This window comes from Silene latifolia, unplaced genomic scaffold (assembly GCF_048544455.1).
Source record: "Silene latifolia isolate original U9 population unplaced genomic scaffold, ASM4854445v1 scaffold_195, whole genome shotgun sequence".
NCBI lineage: Eukaryota > Viridiplantae > Streptophyta > Magnoliopsida > Caryophyllales > Caryophyllaceae > Silene > Silene latifolia.
The window spans coordinates 96,627-103,249 of record NW_027413159.1 but is presented as its reverse complement, the minus strand read 5'-3'; positions in this window follow the sequence as shown (position 1 = coordinate 103,249).

Sequence of the window (6,623 nt, the reverse complement as noted above, 5' to 3'; positions counted from 1 at the left end):
GAGTCAATGCTTTTTTGCAGCGTTATAAAATAAATTTTGCTTAAAATGAAGGAATTTTGCCTTTTAATTGTTCATAGATCCTTAACGAGCGACATTGAGTCGGCAAGCCCAATGTTCAACTCGATGATATAGTCTAGAATAATTGTCTAGGGTGATGGATTAGCTTTAGCCGTTGTACTTACGAAGAGTCAATGCTTTTTTTGGAGGGTTATCCAATAAATTTTGCTTAAAACGGAATGAATTTTTTATTTTAATTGGTCATAAATCCTTAACGAGCGACATTGAGTCGGCAAGCCCAATGTTCTACTCGATGATATAGTCTAGAATAATGGTCTAGGGTGATGGATTAGCTTTAGCCGTTGTACTTACGAAGAGTCAATGGTTTTTTGGAGGGTTATCCAATAAATTTTTGTTAAAACGAAAGGCATTTTGCTTTTTAATTGGTCATAAATCCTTAACGAGCGACATTGAGTCGGCAAGCCCAATGTCCAAATTGATGATATAGTCTATAATAATGGTCTAGGGTGATGGATTAGCTTTAGTCCTTGTACTTACGAAGAGTCAATGTTTTTTTTGGAGGGTTAACCAATGAAATTTTGCTTTAAACGGATGGAATTATGCCTTTAAATTGGTCATAAATCCTTAACAAGCGACATTGAGGTCGGCAAGACCAATTTTTAACTCGATGAAATAGTCTAGAATAATGGACTAGGGTGATGGATTAGCTTTAGCCGTTGTACTTACGAAAAGTCAATGCTTTTTTTGAAGGGTTATCCAATAATTTTTGCTTAAAACGGAAGGAATTTTGCCTTTTAATTGGTCATAAATCCTTAACGAGAGGCATTGAGTCGGCAAGCTTAATGTCCAACTCGATGATATAGTCTAGAATAATAGTCTAGGGTGATGGATTAGCTTTTGCCGTTGTACTTACGAAGAGTCAATGCTTTTTTGGAGGGTTATCCAATAACTTTTGCTTAAAACGGAAGGAATTTTGTCTTTTAATTAGTCATAAATCCTTAACGAGCGACATTGAATCGGCAAGCCCAATGTCCTACTCGATCATATAGTCTATAATAATGGTCTAGGCTGATGGATTAGCTATAGTCGTTGTACTTACGAAGAGTCAATGGTTTTTTTGGAGGGTTAACTAATGAAATTTTGCTTTAAACGGATGGAATTATGCCTTTAAATTGGTCATAAATCTTTAACAAGCGACATTGAGTCGGCAAGGCCAATGTCCAACTTGATGAAATAGTCTAGAATAATGGACTAGGGTGATGGATGAGCTTTAGCCGTTGTACTTAGGAAGACTCAATACTTTTTTTGGAGGGTTATACAATAAATTTTGCTTAAAACGGAAGGAATTTTGCCTTTTAATTGGTCATAAATCCTTAACTAGCGACATTGAGTCGACAACCCAATGTCCTAGTCGATGATATAGTCTAGAATAATGGTCTAGGGTGATGGATTAGATTTAGCCGTTGTACTTACAAAGAGTTAATGCTTTTTTTGGAGTGTTATCCAATAAATTTTGTTTAAAACGGAATGAATTTTCCATTTTAATTGGTCATAAATCTTTAACGAGCGACATTGAATCGGCAAGCCCAATGTTCAACTCGATGATATAGTCTAGAATAATGGTCTAGGGTGATGGATTAGCTTTAGCCGTTGTACCTACGAAGAGTCAATTGTTTTTTTGGAGGGTTATCCAATAAATTTTGTTTAAAACGGAAGGAATTTTGCTTTTTAATTTGTCATAAATCCTTAACAAGCGACATTGAGTCGGCAAGCCCAATGTCCAACTCGATGATATAGTCTATAATAATGGTCTAAGGTGATGGATTAGCTTTAGTCGCTGTACTTCGAAGAGTCAATGTTTTTTTTGGAGCGTTATCCAATAATTTTTGCTTTAAACGGAAGGAATTTTGCCTTTTAATTGGTCATAAATCCTTAACGAGAGGCATTGAGTCAGCAAGCCCCAATGTCCAACTCGATGATATAGTCTAGAATAGTGGTCTAGGGTGATGGATTAGCTTTTGCCGTTGTACTTACGAAGAGTCAATGCTTTTTTGCAGGGTTATAAAATAAATTTTGCTTAAAACGAAGGAATTTTGTCTTTTAATTGGTCATAAATCCTTAACGAGCGACATTGAGTCGGCAAGCCCAATGTTCAACTCGATGATATAGTCTAAAATAATTATCTAGGGTGATGGATTAGCTTTAGCCGTTGTACTTACGAAGAATCAATGATTTTTTTGGAGGGTTATCCAATAAATTTTGCTTAAAACGGAATGAATTTTGTCTTTCAATTGGTCATAAATCCTTAACGAGCGACATTGAGTCGGCAAGCCCAATGTCCTACTCGATCATATAGTCTAGAATAATGATCTAGGCTGATGGATTAGCTATAGTCGATGTACTTACAAAGAGTCAATGGTTTTTTTGGAGGGTTAATTAATGAAATTTTGCTTTAAACGGATGGAATTATGCCTTTAAATTGGTCATAAATCCTTAACAAGCGACATTGAGTCGGCAAGGCCAATGTCCAACTCGATGAAATAGTCTAAAATAATAGACTAGGGTGAGGGATTAGCTTTAGCCATTGTACTTACGAAGAGTCAATGCTTTTTTGGTGGGTCATCCAATAAATTTTGCTTAAGGCGGAAGGAATTTTGCCTTTTAATTGGTCATAAATCCGTAACGAGCGACATTGAGTCGGCAAGGCCAATGTCCAACTCAATGATATAGTCTAGAATAATGGTCTAAGGTGATGGATTAGCTTTAGCCGTTGAGTCGATGCTTTTTTTGGAGGGTTAACCAATAAATTTTGCTTAAGGCGGAAGGAATTTTGCCTTTTAATTGGTCATAAATCCTTAACAAGCGACATTGAGTCGGCAAGGCCAATGTCCAACTCGATGAAATAGTCTAAAATAATAGACTAGGGTGAGGGATTAGCTTTAGCCATTGTACTTACGAAGAGTCAATGCTTTTTTGGAGGGTCATCCAATAAATTTTGCTTAAGGCGGAAGGAATTTTGTCTTTTAATTGATTATAAATCCTTAACGAGCGACATTGAGTCGGCAAGCCCAATGTCCAACTCGATGATATAGTCTAGAATAGTGGTCTAGGGTGATGGATTAGCTTTTGCCGTTGTACTTACGAAGAGTCAATGCTTTTTTGCAGGGTTATAAAATAAATTTTGCTTAAAACGAAGGAATTTTGCCTTTTAATTGGTCATAAATCCTTAACGAGCGATATTGAGTTGGCAAGCCAAATGTCCAACTCCATGATATAGTCTAGAATAATGGTCTAAGGTGATGGATTAGCTTTAGCCGTTGTACTTACGAAGAGTTGATGCTTTTTTTGGAGGGTTCTCGAATGAAATTTTGCTTAAAACGGAAGGAATTTTGCCTTTTAATTGGTCATAAATCCTTAACGAGAGGCATTGAGTCAGCAAGCCCCAATGTCCAACTCGATGATATAGTCTAGAATAGTGGTCTAGGGTGATGGATTAGCTTTTGCCGTTGTACTTACGAAGAGTCAATGCTTTTTTGCAGGGTTATAAAATAAATTTTGCTTAAAACGAAGGAATTTTGCCTTTTAATTGGTCATAAATCCTTAACGAGCGACATTGAGTCGGCAAGCCCAATGTTCAACTCGATGATATAGACTAAAATAATTGTCTAGGGTGATGGATTAGCTTTAGCCGTTGTACTTACGAAGAATCAATGATTTTTTTGGAGGGTTATCCAATAAATTTTGCTTAAAACGGAATGAATTTTGTCTTTCAATTGGTCATAAATCCTTAACGAGCGACATTGAGTCGGCAAGCCCAATGTCCTACTCGATCATATAGTCTAGAATAATGATCTAGGCTGATGGATTAGCTATAGTCGATGTACTTACAAAGAGTCAATGGTTTTTTTGGAGGGTTAATTAATGAAATTTTGCTTTAAACGGATGGAATTATGCCTTTAAATTGGTCATAAATCCTTAACAAGCGACATTGAGTCGGCAAGGCCAATGTCCAACTCGATGAAATAGTCTAAAATAATAGACTAGGGTGAGGGATTAGCTTTAGCCATTGTATTTACGAAGAGTCAATGCTTTTTTGGAGGGTCATCCAATAAATTTTGCTTAAGGCGGAAGGAATTTTGCCTTTTAATTGGTCATAAATCAATCAATCGACATTGAGTCGGCAAGGCCAATGTCCAACTCAATGATATAGTCTAGAATAATGGTCTAAGGTGATGGATTAGCTTTAGCCGTTGAGTCGATGCTTTTTTTGGAGGGTTAACCAATAAATTTTGCTTAAGGCGGAAGGAATTTTGCCTTTTAATTGGTCATAAATCCTTAACAAGCGACATTGAGTCGGCAAGGCCAATGTCCAACTCGATGAAATAGTCTAAAATAATAGACTAGGGTGAGGGATTAGCTTTAGCCATTGTACTTACGAAGAGTCAATGCTTTTTTGGAGGGTCATCAAATAAATTTTGCTTAAGGCGGAAGGAATTTTGTCTTTTAATTGGTTATAAATCCTTAACGAGCGACATTGAGTCGGCAAGCCCAATGTCCAACTCGATGATATAGTCTAGAATAGTGGTCTAGGGTGATGGATTAGCTTTTGCCGTTGTACTTACGAAGAGTCAATGCTTTTTTGCAGGGTTATAAAATAAATTTTGCTTAAAACGAAGGAATTTTGCCTTTTAATTGGTCATAAATCCTTAACGAGCGATATTGAGTTGGCAAGCCAAATGTCCAACTCCATGATATAGTCTAGAATAATGGTCTAAGGTGATGGATTAGCTTTAGCCGTTGTACTTACGAAGAGTTGATGCTTTTTTTGGAGGGTTCTCGAATGAAATTTTGCTTAAAACGGAAGGAATTTTGCCTTTTAATTGTTCATAAATCCTTAACGAGCGACATTGAGTCGGCAAGCCCAATGTTCAACTCGATGATATAGTCTAGAATAATTGTCTAGGGTGATGGATTAGCTTTAGCCGTTGTACTTACGAAGAGTCAATGCTTTTTTTGGAGGGTTATCCAATAAATTTTGCTTAAAACGGAAGGAATTTTTTATTTTAATTGGTCATAAATCCTTAACGAGCGACATTGAGTTGGCAAGCCCAATGTTCTACTCGATGATATAGTCTAGAATAATGGTCTAGGGTGATGGATTAGCTTTAGCCGTTGTACTTACGAAGAGTCAATGGTTTTTGGAGGGTTATCCAATAAATTTTTGTTAAAACGAAAGGAATTTTGCTTTTTAATTGGTCATAAATCCTTAACGAGCGACATTGAGTCGGCAAGCCCAATGTCCAACTCGATGATATAGTCTATAATAATGGTCTAGGGTGATGGATTAGCTTTAGTCCTTGTACTTACGAAGAGTCAATGTTTTTTTTGGAGGGTTAACCAATGAAATTTTGCTTTAAACGGATGGAATTATGCCTTTAAATTGGTCATAAATCCTTAACAAGCGACATTGAGGTCGGCAAGACCAATTTTTAACTCGATGAAATAGTCTAGAATAATGGACTAGGGTGATGGATTAGCTTTAGCCGTTGTATTTACGAAGAGTCAATGCTTTTTTTGAAGGGTTATCCAATAATTTTTGCTTAAAACGGAAGGAATTTTGCCTTTTAATTGGTCATAAATCCTTAACGAGAGGCATTGAGTCGGCAAGCTTAATGTCCAACTCGATGATATAGTCTAGAATAATAGTCTAGGGTGATGGATTAGTTTTTGCCGTTGTACTTACGAAGAGTCAATGCTTTTTTGGAGGGTTATCCAATAAATTTTGCTTAAAACGGAAGGAATTTTGTCTTTTAATTAGTCATAAATCCTTAACGAGCGACATTGAATCGGCAAGCCCAATGTCCTACTCGATCATATAGTCTATAATAATGGTCTAGGCTGATGGATTAGCTATAGTCGTTGTACTTACGAAGAGTCAATGGTTTTTTTGGAGGGTTAACTAATGAAATTTTGCTTTAAACGGATGGAATTATGCCTTTAAATTGGTCATAAATCCTTAACAAGCGACATTGAGTCGGCAAAGCCAATGTCCAACTTGATGAAATAGTCTAGAATAATGGACTAGGGTGATGGATGAGCTTTAGCCGTTGTACTTAGGAAGACTCAATACTTTTTTTGGAGGGTTATACAATAAATTTTGCTTAAAACGGAAGGAATTTTGCCTTTTAATTGGTCATAAGCGACATTGAGTCGACAACCCAATGTCCTACCCGATGATATAGTCTAGAATAATGGTCTAGGGTGATGGATTAGCTTTAGCCGTTGTACTTACGAAGAGTTAATGCTTTTTTTGGAGTGTTATCCAATAAATTTTGTTTAAAACGGAATGAATTTTCCCTTTTAATTGGTCATAAATCTTTAACGAGCGACATTGAATCGGCAAGCCCAATGTTCAACTCGATGATATAGTCTAGAATAATGGTCTGGGGTGATGGATTAGCTTTAGCCGTTGTACCTACGAAGAGTCAATTGTTTTTTTGGAGGGTTATCCAATAAATTTTGTTTAAAACGGAAGGAATTTTGCTTTTTAATTTGTCATAAATCCTTAACAAGCGACATTGAGTCGGCAAGCCCAATGTCCAACT